This window comes from Nipponia nippon, unplaced genomic scaffold (assembly GCF_047370975.1).
Source record: "Nipponia nippon isolate SJK-2023a ecotype South Korea unplaced genomic scaffold, ASM4737097v1 scaffold_1, whole genome shotgun sequence".
In the NCBI taxonomy this organism is placed as follows: domain Eukaryota; kingdom Metazoa; phylum Chordata; class Aves; order Pelecaniformes; family Threskiornithidae; genus Nipponia; species Nipponia nippon.
The window spans coordinates 39,193,431-39,210,740 of record NW_028262290.1 but is presented as its reverse complement, the minus strand read 5'-3'; the positions used below and the strand labels follow the sequence as shown (position 1 = coordinate 39,210,740).

The 17,310-nt window shown below is 37.3% G+C and overlaps 1 long non-coding RNA gene across 1 annotated transcript in view; it reads right to left on the bottom strand.

The window, feature by feature from the left end:
* LOC148057338 (uncharacterized) overlaps nt 1–17,310 on the bottom strand; it is a 162,282-nt gene that overhangs the window by 66,922 nt on the left and 78,050 nt on the right. The window contains exon 2 of the long non-coding RNA XR_015699466.1: nt 12,868–12,965. This is a non-coding gene — a long non-coding RNA (uncharacterized LOC148057338). The remainder of the gene's footprint in view (nt 1–12,867; nt 12,966–17,310) is intronic.

The window sequence follows — 17,310 nt, the reverse complement described above, 5'->3', positions numbered from 1 at the left end:
ACAACGCAGAAGCAAATAAGCTTGCAAACAGCATTTTCCAAGCTGTACTATCTGTTAAAAAAAAATCAAGTATCTTTCTAGATGCTACATCCTCCACAGGGGAAATAAAAGGAGGAAGAATCATCAGATTAGCAAATGCACAGAAAAACTCTTCTCCTGTGACACCATCTATTGAAAACAGCAGAAGCAAGCTCTGTGACTAAGAGCTGGGTTCTCTCCGACTAATCTGCATTGTGTTGGCTTATTTTTTAGGAATGCTATGACAGTGTTTCAAAATGAGTTTCTATCATAAATGTAAACACTTTGGGGCAGGGACCATTCCCTGTGTTTGTTAAACTTGTTTGCAGGGCTACACCCTTAACACTGTATAGGGAGGTGCAGTTATATATATGTGGAATACAGTAAACAAAGCTATTTCCAGAAAATCTTATTTTCTAAAAGAGTAAAAACAGTGAATGCAGCTCAATTTCTACTCTAATATAGCTCTGAATTAAATATAAAGGATGTCTTATTTAAAAATTACTACTTAGAAGAGCTGCAAAACAGGCTATGAGGAAATTCAGTGGTATAGCGATAGGGTTATAATTAAAATTCAGGACTGCTTTTTTTAATTTGAAAAGTCTCAAATTTTAGCAAAATCATGTACATAAGAAACAAAAAAATCCAACTTAAAAAATCAAAGGAACGAGTTGTCTTTTGCCTTTTTTCTACAGACATAAAAATTCCAGCTTATGCTACTGATCAGTAAGGCAAATTGAACTGAAAAAAGGGAGATGACTCAACAGAGCAAAGGTCAGTTCTGAAACACCTTAATTTTTTATAGACGACGAAAACAACCAGCAAGAAACCTCGTTGTGGTTTCTGACAACCACGTGTTTATTAACTATATGAAAGACATAATCAAACTCTCATTTTGCTTATACAACATACCTCACCAGAATGGACAAAATACTTGCCTCCAAAGAAAAACCTTTCAGAAGCACGTCATTTATACGTCTTTTTAATTTATGAGATAAGGCTTATCAGAAGATGCGGTATTACACATCACAATAATGTATTCACTTCTGAGCATGCAGTATTTTAAACAGGCATGAAAGACTAAATGCATTTAATATTTTTGGGTTGTTATTAGGTTTTAATAATAGATTGGCTGATTTTTGCATTTCTATATACATTTCGTTGTTCCACTCAGTGTGTACCCATTCTTTTAATAGTGCAAAAACTCACACTAAAATATAACATGCCATCATACCATCTTAAGCATCTACTTGAAGCTACATTACGAAAGAAAAGGAAAAAGTATATAAATCTTACCCACATACTGGAATGCTAATGTGCATCCATCAATGAGCTACACATTCACAGTAAAGGTTTCAGCCCAAATAAAGACCCTTGCATTATCACATACATGTAAAAATAAGGAAAAAAATTAAAAACTCTTTTTTTTTTCTTTACCAAAATTGTTTAGGAAAACCTAAAGGCACCAGAAGAACCATTTATTGTCCAAGGAGAAAATTGCACAGATTTGTCTTTCCTCGGAATTCTATGCAGCCAACCGTAATAGCTCTTTGACAGTTCACCTGACTGCAGCAGAAATGGGAATGTGATGGTTACAGTGGATGACAGAAAGGGGCCATTTGAAGTGCTATTATGCAGTTTACATGAGAAGATTTCCACAGATTTTGGCTTTATTTAGTTATGTTATGTACATCTTTTGTTGGTTGTTTTTTTTGTTGTTGTTTTTTTTTTTTTTTTACCTAGCGGTGTATGCCTTAAAATAATAAAGAGCACATTCTTTTCTGGAGCTGCCATATAGAATTGCACACCTTAAAATTTAAAATTTCATTAGTATTTCCAGATTGGTTTTGGCAAGTCACTGTGCTTCGCTACTGAAAATGTAAATACGTACATTCTATTCTCTCTTGCCCATGACCATGTTTTAAACAGCTGTTATGTATGTTTTATTTCATCCAGCATACCCAGCAATTTCAGACAAATATAAACAAGATACTGTTCATACTTAAGCAAAAGCATTAGTGGAATAACAATGTTTTTATACACATTTGTGGCAGAATGGGAATCCTTTCAATGTTAAACAATTAAAATGATATTCTGAAAACCTTACAACCTGAAAAAAAACCCAAAAATAATCTCTGAGTACCTTGCTGGAAGGTCCAAATTCTGCAAGCTCTCATTAGGATAAATGGCCCGACTGAAGCGAATAGGTCTTCTCGGAAGAGTAAAGCCTACTCACATGAGTCAGCACTTACAACACTGAGCTGTGACATTTAAACATTTTATGGAAGGAGTTGAGGTGTCTCTGCTTTATGGGACTGCTATGCTGTACAGATCTCACCGTTCATGAAAAGATGAACCGAAACCAACAAATAAATATATATGGTTCTTTCTATATGCTGATAGCATACAGAAAAACATGGTGGTAGCATGCTGGTCATTTTACACCAAAATATTCTAAAGAAAAAAACACATTTACCATGTAAGAAGAAAAAAAGGGATAAAAGTGATAGTGACTGAACTACACTGTCCTAACTTACTCTGCATTTATGGGTGATTTATAGATTTTACAAACCAGAGAAAATAAGCAACTATACCCTTGATATATTGTTAAGCAGGCCTTCTATGATTCTATTTTCTGCATAGGGTCAAGACTGTTGACATGGGATTAATCAGCTGCTCCTCCTAAGCCATGAATCAGGACAAATTGTTGTCTGTTTCATACAGCGCAATTGCTTGAACAATAGAATTAAACATAGAAAGTACAGAAATATGTGAAAACCAGCAGAAGTTACAGGTATTAATTGCAACACTGGTATAATGACAGATCCTTTCTGCTTTTGCATTTTGAAGAATTCCAGCAGTAATGACAAGAAAATAATGCTTAATTTTCCTCCCACTTTCTGAAAATGCAATAATTTTTTGCAGTATGTTGCTCTCTCAGGTTATGATATTGTACAAAAATGTAAAAATTTTGCGTCTGTTCCTATAAGCAGATCTCTTCATATGTGTAGTTTGTCTGATTTACAAGCAAAAAAAGATCCAGTTATCTTCTGCATATCTTCTAGAGAACATACTCCTACACGTAAATGTAGCCTGCTCCCTACATTGTTGTTAGCTTATTTGTCAGCCTGTAGTATGATAGGATTTGCGAATATTGGGTGCAAAGTGTCTTCAGGAAGAGGGAAAGAAATCATTCACCATTAGAGATAAGTATGACGAGCTCCTTTTTACACTAGGATACACTTGTATTAAACAGAATGGCGGGGTGCCTGAGTGAGATTGCATCTATTACCAACGATGACATGAAAATGGACACTTATTAATCACTGTTTTGAAAATAATTAGCCATAGCTTTATAAATCCTGCTAAAGTCAGGATTTTTTTTCCCTAAGTGTTCCCTAATATTCAAAATACTCTTTCTCATTACAGAGTTAGAACTTAAACTATTTCGTAAAGCAAGTGTTAAGACTATGCAGCAAATATGTAGGTTAGTAGTGATTAAGATGTTAATATAAAGCAGACATTGTATAGTTAGTTTAAAAATAAACAAGTCATAGGTATTCAAAAACAGACACTTAATCTCTGTGAAATATCATAAATATTTTTTTGGAAGCTAAAACATCAGATATAAAATTGTTCAATTTTTAATTACAGAATGGGATTTCTGTTGCTCACAAATAATAATTTTTGTTATATAGAATATTTCACTAAGCGATATAAAACAAAGATTACTGAATGAAATTATTTGGCAGATTTTTGCCAATGAAAGTACTTTTGTTGATAGACAGCTTTTGTGTGTTTTGTGTTTTATTTATTTTCAGCACAATTCACTGTAGAGATTAATCATCTCTCAGATTTGCAGTCAAACCACGGTAGTAATATGAAAAACTTTCATAAACTCCTCAGACATTGTAATGTCCTATATTCAAGTACCTCATATGCACAAAGCATGTCAAAAACATGTTTTGCATCTAGTATTCATTATGTGTATAATTTTTATTATATATATTTGCATAGCATACTGCTGTATCAACATTATAGAAATATATTATTTAAGGGACTCATTTTGGAAAAATCCATTATCTTTACTACATACAGACACGATGCTTTCTTTTATTTAATTTAAAAGTTAAGTTTCAAAGAATTAGTTCTAGTGATAGAATAACAATTTAGTATTTAAAAGGAAATGACCATGTTGCATTATGAAAAAAGCTATGTATGTTCAGAAAGCACACATGCATGGATGCATGAGAATGGCTGCAGTGTGTTAAAGCTTTTTTCAAAAGTAACTATATGGATTCAAACTCCAGTAATTTTACTTCTTGTCCATCACCTTAATTCCTGTGATGGCTAAATTTTACTTTATAAAATTATTTTAAACTTTAATTGGCTACAGTAATAATCTGCCAATCTAATTAAAAGAATAGAGAATGTAATGCCAGACTGCCAACATACAATCATGTAGCAGCCTTTACATGTTGCTGTTTTGTCAAAACTGCATCCCAAAATAAGTAAGCTCTAGACAGAAAAAAGTCTGTTTTAAAAAGTCCAAATACAAATACAGGAAAACTGTCTGGATTTGGAACAATATTTACTTACATATATCTAGGAAATATATAAATTTCTGATTTAAATAAGATTTTTGAGGAAACAGCCATTTTACTATTAATAGAAAAAATGACTATAGCAACAATAGTTTGCTCAGTGTTCCTATAAATAATGTTTGCCACAAGCTTCAGTTAATGTTTTGACAATGATTTATAAGTACGTCTAATAAAAATGTTATTTTTTTTCCATTCTAGAAGACAGCTAAATATTTTATAAATACAGTTTAAAGTAATGTATTGGTCTATTTTGAAAAGCTTTTCTTCCTGATTTTTTTCACTTAATAAAAATGCCTCCCCTCCTAAGAATACTTTAAAGTAAAGCAGGTGGTTTATTTTTGTTGTTGCTGAGGTAGATTATTCTTTTTGACTTCCCTAATACTAATTTGATAACTTTAGCAGCTCTTGAATGTTTGCAGTATGTGTTATTAAGGATTAAGCCTTAAATTTATTTGTATAGGTAAAGAATCTGGTATTGCACAGGTCAAGTGGTTTCAGCATGAGAAATAAAGCAATATATTTAAAGAGGTGTTAGTGTCTCCTTTCTGAGTCCCTTTTTTATTTCAAAGTGCAAATATGGTTATAAATCACATTACCCAATGCATACAAATGATCTGAATTACAAAACAGACTGGAATACCTGCATCTTTTGTTTAACCTGTGGAGATGACTCATATAATTGAATTGGAATATGGATACTATACTTATGTATAAATTTTCATTAATTTGCTTTAAAGATAACTGCTTCATGGAGGAATGAAGAATGTGTCTGAGATACCAGCAGGGTTAGCTTTCCGTAAGACAGCTAATCCAATAACATCTCTCCTAAATTTCTCACCTGATTTATACAGAACAGTCTTTATCAAAAGGATATACCACCTCTGGACTTCTGTATCAAATTGCCCTTTTTTATTTAAGAAAGTGCTTCTCTGCTTAAGTATAATTAAAAGTATAATTAGGAAGAAAGACCTGTTTTAGAAAGGTTATGATCAGCAAAGCTTACTTAAGCACCCGTTTTCCCTTATGCATGGTTTATGCCCACCTCTGTTCAGAAAAACATCTCTTTATAAACATATAAACATATCAACTCCAGAGCCCAGTGGATGTAGCCAGGAGGTTACTCATTTCCAAAAAAACCACACTGCCAGGGGTGTGCACCATTATTGATGCTCTCTGGGCCAAAGTAAAACTCCCATGAGCGATCTAGGCACCGTTTATCTGCGGTATAGACAAACACCTACCGTATGCATTGGCAGACGAGATCTGGAGGGCAACCTGTGGCAGTGACCTCTTTTTTAAGTGTATGTTCTATACGTGAAAGACCAAAAATAAAATCATGTCCCCACTTCAGCCATGATAATTTTTTTTAATGCATTCAAATTATGATTTTTGATACACGATATGTGGCACTTTCTGCATGAAAAACATACAGAAACCCAGAAGTTTTGATGCCAGTTGCTGCACAGAAGAGCTATTCATATGTAGAAACTAGTACTTTCCCACTGAAATACTGGTCCAGTTTGGAGGGGAAAATAATTGTGATTCCTTGACTATTTGGCAAAATAAATGCACTGTAGGATTTGAAGTACCCCTCAAATATAAAAGAGTTGTGTAGCAAGTATTTAGCCTGACTCTGGTACTAAAGAACCATCTCTGCCTACTTCTGGCTCTCACTTCACTCCTATTGCCTCCTGGAGTGTGGCAAAAGTAAATTCCTGAGGGTAATGGCCTGGAGACTGTCAACACTGCTAACTTTCCCTGTTTGTCATTATCATAGAGGCACTGCCGCATCATTTTGAAAATATTTTATATCTTATTGGCCTGTGATGATCTGGCATTGTACACCACACTGCAGCATGTAGGACAGAAAACTACCTGAAGATGTCTTGCACAGCCCTGTTAGAGACACTGCTTGGCAATGACTCCCATGCTGCCTTTTGAGTTCAACGGGCACGTCTGCTGGGTGCTCTCTGTCGCCTTGTGGGGGTCAGGTTGGGGCTCCCCTGGGCAGGAGGAGGGCTGCCAGGCACCCCCGCAGTGCTGGGCGCACGGCTCAGGAGCTGCCTCCACCTCTTTCAGCCTGCTACCACATCTTGCCATCACACCGCAGATCCTGTTGTGCCCAAACTGGGGAGAGCCAGACCGAGGCCACTGTCTGCCTGTCAATGTGAATTTCTTAACTGAGCGACAAAAAGGAAAAGCCTTTTCATTGTGAAATGGTAGGGAAAAAAACGGAGTGGGATGAGGATTCATAAGAAGAAGATATGGCATGAAAACTCCTTTGCATCCAAAATTCTCCCATATTAGACCTAAACAAGGTGGTGTTACAAGTGTATGCCACCACAGCAATCAAACAGCAGGGAAGGAAATGCAGTCGAGGATGTTTCCATAACAAATCTTGTATGAACTCTATAGCCTTTTCATAGGGAAGAAAATTAGGACAGGTAGTGTCCTGTTCATGACTTTGCTGAGGCATAAACACTTGCAATCTTTATGCAGATGTGTCTTTAGGCGCATGTGTGTGTGTGAGGGAGAGTAGGGTCAGGTTCTTGTTTATGATTTGTGAGAGACAGAAACAAATGTATTTACTTGCAAGTCTGTAAACGACATCAGTGGAAACAGGATTAGGCCTGTAACATTATTCCTTGGCCGAGATCTACTCTAGAGAAGGTCACTTAGGTGAAAAGTATGTGAAACTGTTATGACAGTTTTTTATGTGTTAATTTGATAAAAGAGATATGGCGCAAATAAAATGGTACATACTGTAAAAGGCTCACACGCTGATTGAAAGTCCTTTTAGTAGTAACCTGAGACTCTCTCAAACACTGAAAACCAAATAGTTTAAAATTACTCATAGAAAGGAGCATGTTTCTTATTTTGACAAGAATTTTGTGAGGTTTAGAAAGAAGTCCCAGTGTATGCCAGCTCCCTGATGCTACTCTCCTATTTAAGGCTTGAAATGCCATACCTCTCCAGAGTCTGGTACGATTTACCCACATTCTGCAAAAGAACAGGTCAGTTCTGATGTCTGAAAAATCATTTTCAGCCCATAAGCTTTAATACTGACTTCTGTTACTGAGAGAGAGAACAAAGGGATATGTTGGGGACCGTGGAGGCTGTGGAACATTTTTGAAAATGCCTTGTGATGCAACATCCCCCCTCCCCCCCACCATTTTTTGGATGCTGAACTTGGTACAACTTTCTAAGGAAACTTATTTTCAGAGATAGGTGCTCTACCCCTTGCTGGGAGTCAGATCCAGCTGCAACCCCAAACCCAAAATGAAGGCATCTTAAGTTGCTGAATAGTTCTGAAAATCTCCCTAAGCTGAGAGTTTGTTCTTGTTTTTAGCAAATAATTCTGCAATAAGGCAGGTGTTCTGAACTGTAAAAAAGCACCTGTTTCTGTGTTTTAAAATATTGAAATGACTAATGCATATAATAAATAAAAGCTTACCCGTAGGTTCAATTGTATTGCCTTAATTTTTCTTTTCAAATCACAGAACATGTGCGTCCTTTCCAATGAAAGCTTCACACAATAGTCTTTAAAGTATAGTATATAAATGCTTTTTAAAAAGTTAAAAAAATGAAAGATTTTACTTATTTTGTTCAAATGAATATGCCCTAAGTTATGCTTCTCAGTTGTCCCAATTTATTTTAATACGAAAAAATCTAATCTCTGCTTGTAAAGCAGATTATGCATGTATTAAATTCTTTAAAATTAGAATATACTTAATGCCACATTAGTTCCAGGCATGCAAAGCAGGAGAAGGAATTATACACCTAAACAAGAGGAATGGTTTTTAAGCTTAAATTTCTACTTTGCTCCAATTCTCATTTGGTAAAATAAAACATTGTACAATCTACCGTTTAATGAAATGCAATAATGAATTCATTTTTTTCCACACAAATTACAAAATAAAAGATTTAAAACAGCCAGCATTTTTAATTGAGAAAAAGCAAGGCCAGTGCATCGTTTTAGCTGTCTGTAAACTTGGTACATCCAGCTTCTTTTCCCATCCCCATCTTCCCTTGCCTCCAATCAGTAAGTTAAATTTCATTTTGCACTTCTAGACATGCATTCAAACATTCTCCTTTTCATCTCAGCAAAATGTTGCTGACTCCCCTCTGTCCAGGAAAAGGTCAGAGCTCATTTGGACTAGGGCCTAAAACATAGAGGACTGTAGACCCTTTGGTCCTCAAGGTCACGACGACAAGTTCATTTATGGCAGCTCGCCAACAGAGTAATTGTGCTTTGAGGTTGTTGGTCCTGGTTTTCTGACATGCCATCAGAGGACTACAGCCTCCACAGCTGCAAGTGTGGCATCTTCCACAAGCATTGTTTTTACTGTTAAATCCTCTACAAATCTTGCTTCCTTAGGACTTGGCAATCAGAAGGTATTTTTCCCTCATTATCACTATGCATAGAAGGCAGCAGTTTGTGATTAGAGTAGATACCTAGACTGCTGTGGGGACTGGTACATAAACTTTTAAGTCATAAATCCAACAAAAAGAAGGCAAATGCAATGGAACTACCATTCTCTCATGAGAAAGGGCATCCATTACCATAACAGCTCTCAAAGGCCATGGAAGCGACAACAGATGAGACTCAACTGACCAGGTAAAAAGGAAAGAAAGAGGAAGCAGAGCACCATCCAGAAAAAAAAGACAAAACTCAGGCATACAACACAGGCACTCCACCTGTGCTGCCCATCTGATATGTGCAACTGTGGTTGGATGAAGTGTTGCACGTTGAGCAAAGGTCAACGGATGAAGCAATTTCAGCTCACACAAATGTTTAAAGGAATTTACTGCTGAGTGCACTGAGGTTTACACTTTGCCTGGAGAAGCAGTGAAAGGGGATGGCATCTGCTCCTCTATTTTACCATGAAGAGTTCTTGATGTATGAGAAAAGATTTGGCTTCAGACAGAGAGGGCAGCCTTGCCCTTCAGGCAGAGCTCCTTCTGATCCCAGTGGAGGAGAGATTTGATCCACTCACCAAAGTCTGGTTTATGGGATAACACTAGGAAAATTCTTCCCAGGAGTGGAAGTGTTGGAGTGGTGAAGTTGTGGCCTTTTCTTTCTAATCGATGCAGTGGCAGCATTTTAAAGGACAAACTAGAGGATAGGATATAGAAAACAGACAACTCATCCTGAAGGAAAACCAGAAAGCTTTCTTTATTCCTTATTTTACATTCTGTTTATGTTGCTAAAATTTGCATATATTCTTTTTAATGAATATTACACAGCTGAGAGACAGTGAAAGATGTGGAACGTGAAGCTTGTTAATATCAGTTCATTAAATTAAACCAGACCTGATTTGCAACAAAATCCTACATTCCTGAATTTCATAGACAGGCTGTGAAATAATTTCCACGAGACCCCGCAAACTATCAGATTGTGTCTATCTATTTAGCTGGAGTGCTTAGGCAGCCTTCATTGTCAGGGTGTTCAAGTACCTCATGGTCTGCTAATGCATTTAGCTGCACCACATCTTATTCATCAGATCTCTCTGTCAGCTGCCTCAGCCCTCAGTGCCTTTGGTAGGTTTCAGCATGGTGCTTTTTCAGGTTGGCTTTTTCGGCTCCTAAGGCAAGAGCTCTGTATCCATGCCCAAGCTACATCTCCCTGCAGCACCAGTTGCCATGCAAGGCCACAATTGTCTGCTTCTCCACAAACATCCATTTTCTCTGCTCTGAGATGAACTTCGTAACGGGACAAATGTAGAAGATGAATATATTATGTTTGCATACAGTCTTCTTTGCCAAAGTCTTCACTTATACAGTCCCATAAGACTCAGTCCTCTCAGTCATATTCTTCAACAACCATTCAGAGAGGAAGCCAGGACTAAGCTGTCAGGGCTGCTCAGAGGGACCTCTCGTAATGCAGACATCTCTGGCCACCTCAGAGCATCATCCATATTCTACCTGAACAATAGGCTAAACCTGAACTTTGGCATGAATAAGAGGCAATGGAAAGAAGTGAGACATTTATTTTAATAACTTGCTTCCTTTATAACCTTTCCTTAATGAAAGATACCTGTCTTCCCATTAAGTTAGTTGGCAGCCTGGGATCTTTCAGATTTTGCTGCAGGATGTTTGCAGAACCGAGACAGAAATCGCAAGAACTAGAAGACAACATCCACTTGTGAGTGTCCAAACAAGTTTTGCTTTAGTGTTTTAAATTCTAGTTTTGATTATTGTACCTCATTACATCTATGAATCAAACTCTTTAGTATGAAAAAGCTCCATCTAGAACTTTATGTACGTGTCAACCCAATGAACTAACCGTGCTCTTTGCCATGTAGAGTTAGGACTGAGGTTTCTGCCCTGCTACTCAGAGCCCTCTTCCTGTGACCATCATCTCTCATGACGGGCACCTTCTCCAACAACAGCTAATTGCTGCAAGAGGCTCATGCTTACCAGCAACAAAACTTTCACAGAAGCTGAGCTGTGAGGACAGGGACCCCCCTTGCATGACAAGCATGGTCTAAAATCTCACCTTGTTCAGAAATAGTCTTTGAGTGTATCTCTTCCCAAAACATTTGTCACACACAAGACACCCAGCCACATTCCACCCTCAGCAGACAGGAAATAAATGTGTACCATGATCCTCATGGGTCCCTTCCACCTCAGGACACTTTATGAATATGAGCTTTCTAAATCAAAATTCCCTAAGATGTGGAAATTGAAGCCTATCCTGAAATAGTCTCTATGTTTTCAGTCATAACATTTCTAACCAATCTTCTATAATGGGAAACAAAAATAATTCCCCCAGTGGTAATTATAATAATTTTTTTCTTTCATTGCAACTTATGAAAACTGCTTTTAGAAATTAACCAGTAACCTGAAATAAACAGACACAAACCCCTGGCTTCCTGTTTCACTTCATAAAATTAAACATGTTTGCACTCTGCCCTATCCATCCTGAAGAAATTGAAGGTGAGACTCACCTTCCTTTTATTTATGTTTTCAATAAACCCATTCAGAAATATAAACATTAGAAATACTCTACTGTGCGAGCTGAGGATACTCAGTTTCATATCTGTAGTGTCACCAGAGGCCAGCTCTGCCCTTGGACTGTGCCACCCTATGTGCCCATCCCTAAAGCATAAAACAAAATAATGCTGCAGTGTAAAGACAGAGCAACCAATTCAGTCATTCTTTAGGAGAAATAGGTTTAAACAGAGCTAGATACTACATCTCTTCCTAATTACTGGGACAAACAAAGAATACGACTGGATCCCATTAGTGCAAACTATTTTACAACTTGTGTTCCATGTATCAAAAAAATGTACTCTGCTACGAGAAATAGCTGTTTCTTCTCATTTCTAGTATGAAATCATAATAATCTCAGCAAGATGGTGCACTATGGCAAGATGAGGATCTACAGATTAGTCCTTATTTCACATATTTTTCTAGTTTTATTTATGTATTTCTTAGTGTGTTTTCATATTTCATATGGTTCCAGAAAAACACTTATATATAGCCATAAATGCTCTCCTAACACAAATTCTAGAATGGCACTGAGGAATCCAGCCTTTTGCTGAGTCAACAACCATGATAATATCCCAGAACAACACAGCAATTTAATTCTAGTTGGTTTTTCAATCTTATTACCTCTCATATTTATATAATATCAATGAATTATAAACATCAAGGGAAAAATAAGTTAGTAAAAAACATGCCAACTGATGACAATAGCAGAGGAAGCTTTGTCAACTGAGAAACAACAAAGCAGCAATGGACTTCTATAAAAGCAAAATGGAAATGTCTGAATGCTATTCTGTAGCACAGCCATTGCTTTAAGGAGAAGAGAAAATCTTGGTAGAATATCTTTGCTTAGGTCTGGGTCAGCAAGCACATACAAATTAACCTGATGCATGTCAACAGTCCTGTTGAATTCAATAGGGCTATTCAAATGCATACAGTCACTTATCTCAGATGTGTTTCTAAACCAAAGCCAGTTGTAGTGATTCTAGGTAACATTCTTAAAATTGTCTGTGTGATTTAGGGCCTCACAGCCTTTTGAAACAGCCTGAGACACCAAAATCCTCAGCAAAAAAAAATGCTTAGATTCTCAAAACATTCAGTGATCCCCTGAAGTCTTCAGCCCCAAAGTAGGAACTTCTGCTCCCGTTTAGAGCAGAGGGAAGGTTAAACATCTTGGGGAAACCAGTTCAGTGAGAAGTCACTTGGGATCGCAAGAACTAGAAGACATCATACAAAGAGAAGCTTGGGCACCTACCTCTTCCCAGATAGGTAATTCTTCTTCTCTGCAGAGGGTCAGTAGCAGTGCATGCTCTTCTGAAGGTATTTTATCCCAGTTTTTCCATTGCCGAAAAGCTAGAGAGAAAAAGGCTTACAGTGAAGCATCAAGACCCAGCAAGTTAGAGCAAATTTCAACAGAAGAAAATGTGGACTTGGGATCCCTCTTCTTTGAGAGAAAGGTCTTGCACATGGGTCTGTCATGTTCCTGAAGTACTTTCCCAGTGACGGTCTTTTGGGGTGGGGAACATGGACACAGCTACAAAATTTCTGGCTTTCTGCACCTTTGATACAGACTCTATTTGACCTTCATACCTCTCAAACACAATCCAGCACAGTAAAAGTAAATCTGAGAAAACTGACTCAGACCTTAGGGCCAAGTGCTCTAAGTAGTTCATTCTCTGTGGCAACATGGAGATTGCTTGGCACAGACTTACTGGCAAAAACAAAGGTCGGTTTTGAGAAGCAGTTTTGTAGATGTGCACTAAATTATGGGCTTAGGCACCTGAAAAAATACCTTTTTCGGAGATCGGTACTAAATACCTTGTGCTAACTATACAAAGAAGAACCTGGATTTCTTTTGCTCTGGTCCTTCGACTTCAACAAAAAAATAACTGTCATCTGATGCATTATATTTAAATACCTTTTGCATGAGACAAATATAAAACGAATAAATTAACCCAACTCTGAACTCAGTCTTGTTGTCATGCTGTGTGACACACACCTTTGCTACCTTCCCTCTCAAAAGAAACTGAATGGATTTCTATTTTTATTTCTGATATTTTAACTGCTAATATAGTTGTTAAAGCAACTTTCTGGAACTGAACCTTTCAGCACATTAAGGAGTAAGTCAGATTAAGTATTGAAGTGGTGGGTTATTCTATGTGTCTTAAACAAGAGAGGTTAACATTGAATTCCTTGTAAATTAAACACAAACACAAACATGGATATTGATCAGCACCACTTATGTAAGGACAGGAGTCTGTTCTTGATGGAAGAAGTAGTGCAAAGGATATTTTGTCACTTGTATTGGAAAGCATTGACCTAGTAGCTTGGTGGAAAATACAGTAAAAGACAATCCACAATGATCTTACGTTCTTAAGAGAAGCATTTCTATACACATGTACACTTGCACACACACACACACACACACATTTTTAGCTAGTCTGCTAGGGGACTAAACTCTCGATAGTCCCTGAGGACCACTGCATGGTTAGTTGATTTGGAATAGCTTGTAGTGTTTAGGAAAGTTTTGACCTTTTTTCCTTCTACCTCTCTTCTACTTTTCCTTGCTGAAGCAGACACATAAAAAAGAGAACAATAATAACATATAAAAATATACATATGAGTTTAATCTCCAGGACAAATCCCACCTTCACCTCCTGGCAGCCTCATGATTTCAGTGGAATTTCCTGTCATTTCACTAAGAACTAATCCTGGTCTCATACATTTATTACATGTATATAATATACATTAACAAGTGTTAAGCTGTTAAATGTTTGTATAGCGCTAGACTTTTAGCAGTATACGTTTCTGTCCACAATAGAACAAAGTGATTTATTGTACTCAGCATGTACATTCACTTCCAGTGAGTGCTCCTTCATACCTTTTGCCTGGTCACAACCAGCCTGCTTACACAGTGGCCATTGCTGTAGTATCAGAGCACCCTCCTCAAGTTCAAATGATGCCAATACTGCCCGTCTCATCACCTTTCCTCTTTTGCTAGGTGCTGCAGCTGAGCCTCCATTACGTATGCAACATGCATCAGCTATTTTAATACACTGTATTTAATTTCAGTATTTACTACTTTTTAAATGCATGCAGATGGAAAGATAAACAGCAAAAGAGGCTGACTGCTGTCATGTGAGAATGATGATTGCTACTTCATGAAAGAGGGATGAGAGATTGATGAGCAATGATGAACAACGGGAAACCTTTAGCCAACTTTCCAGTACTAATAACTTGCTTATTCCTTGCACCAGCACATTTTAGAGAGTGCCTTGAGAATATGTCCCCTCATTTTACCAGTTAAGAAACTGAAGTGCAGAGGGAGAAGGAGCTTTCCCCAAAATGAACCAGTTCAGTGCTCTCCCTGTTGTCTGAGGCTGAGACATTACTATGAGAAGTCATTAATGAGAACTTAAACACCAACCAATTCTACCTTAGACTGAGCAATATTCTTAACATGACCCTCAGTTTTCACATCTCTCACCCATCCCTCCCTTAAATTGCACTTTTTTTAATGGCTTTTCTCTTCCTTTCTATAACCTCCTTTTGCCTTTTCAACTAATACAAATGAAACAGAACTAAACCAAAGTTTTATGTAAATACTGATAAGGCAGATCAATTATCAGGGCACGAAAGCCTTGCTGGATGTGCCCTACCGGCACTAACAGGACATATTTGCAGCATGCTCCACTACTGTAAGCAAAACGAAACTGAATTTTCCTCCTGCTATAATGAATGGCCACCAGAAAAGAAGGGAGGAGGATCAAGGGGCAGAAGTGGATTTCCCTCATGTGCAGCAGCCACTGTTCCATGTATTTAGATACTTTCCTCCATAACAGGAACAGGAGTAAAGGTGAACCTGTCTGTCTAGGAGTCTGGCAGCAGAGACATTTTGCTGCCCACTTGCCTATTCCTAAAGCCAGCTTTGCTAGAAACTGTTGCATAAGCCCTGGGTCATAATAGTAGATTGATCCTCTTGGATATTCCAAGAGTAGGTTTGGATACATCTTCCTAAGGTAGATGTGTCCCTCTGCACAGCTCCCAGGTATGATCCATTCACTGGTCCTGGTCCATATTCAGGAGCATACTCAGAAACATGGCTTCTTTCTGGTCCTTGTGTCTGTGTTGGAAACCAGGATTTGGGGGAAGACAGCAAGATGACCCATTCATCTTTCTCTAACATGTATTTGGATGCAGGATTTGGACTCACAAACTGGAAAGTACTCTTGCAGTTTAAATACATCACTAGTGAACATGAGGAGCTTTAATAGAGCACAATGGTGTCTCTACTCACCATTTTCCCAACCCGTTCCTGGTTTAAACTAGCAAGAAGCCCTGGGCTCCAGACACATGTTGTCCCTTGGCTCTTCTCCCTACAGGCTGTCCTTTCCTGAAGATGCCTTCTCCTGGGCTGGTGGGGCAGAAGGACTGGGGGCACAAAGTGCGGCAAAAAATGTACCATGGAGGTTGGGCCCTGCAGGCTATGATTAATTGGGCACATTTTGAAGGCCCTTGACATTCTAAATATAAATCTGTATCTCCAAAGGTGCGGTCCCTGTTGGAAGGTCCACAGCAGTTTTAACTCCCCTTAGCAAAATGCCTCTAAAACTATTAGCAAAGATGTCCTAAAAAAAGCAAGATTGAGACAGCTATCCTCTTGCAAGTCTTCTTTATGAGCAATCTTTGTGAGGTTTTCCTGGTTTTATTAATCCTTGTCTTTGGTGATAATGTACCTGACTGAAGGCTGGAGAAGTAAAAAAAAGAGTAAATACCTCCAATTTTTATCCCACTGCTTAGATTAATTTCTCACAGCCCAACTATTTCATTTTAGCAGACTTAGTTCTGTTCTAATAAAAGTATGACTTTTTGCATTAGAGAGCTTTTATTCTTTAGAGTAGTTGACTATTAAATTTTGTAACAATAGCGTGGAATATTTTACTGGTTTACACATCTGAGAGCTATCTCTCCATATAAAAAACAGTTGCCTGTTTGTACATATAGGTGTGCATGTATGTACATAAATTAGAAAGCTGCAGCTCTGGATAACAGCTTTATGTGGACTTGGATTAGTAGATCTAAATCTTTTACATATAAATATCATGTGGGCATTGTCATATTAAATATTTAATACATTCTGGAAACAGCTAGTGCTAAAATAAATAGTATATAAAGAGAAATATGTTAAGTTACAGCTTAAAGATAAAGTTATTACTTCATATCATTAGACATGGTTACTTTGTATCTCAAATGCAGTTATGTCACACTTGTATTTTCAAAACTGGCTTTATTCTTATCATAGGGCTACTAAGAAAAAGGAGGTAAAAGTGCAGGATAACTATCCAGAGGTTTTATCCACACCTGTATTCTTATGTCAAAGTTGGCTGTATGTTTCAAACACATTTTTCACTAATGCAATTCAAAAAAAAATATTAGAAATTAAAAGCAGCATTTTATTTTCAGCCTTGAAGAACCGTGTCTTTAAACAAAATTAAAAATTTTAAACTAAGCAAAATACATACCTAATTATTTAAAACATGCAAACTATTCTGTGGCCAGAAATGGAATTCATTTTCCCATGATATATCAGAATAAAATTTTTTTTTTAATTAATTCCTAATCGGTATAACATTCCTGTCTAAAAGAAGTCAGCCGATTTTTGTTTATAGTTTCATCAAAGCGTGGATGCTGTTTTCAT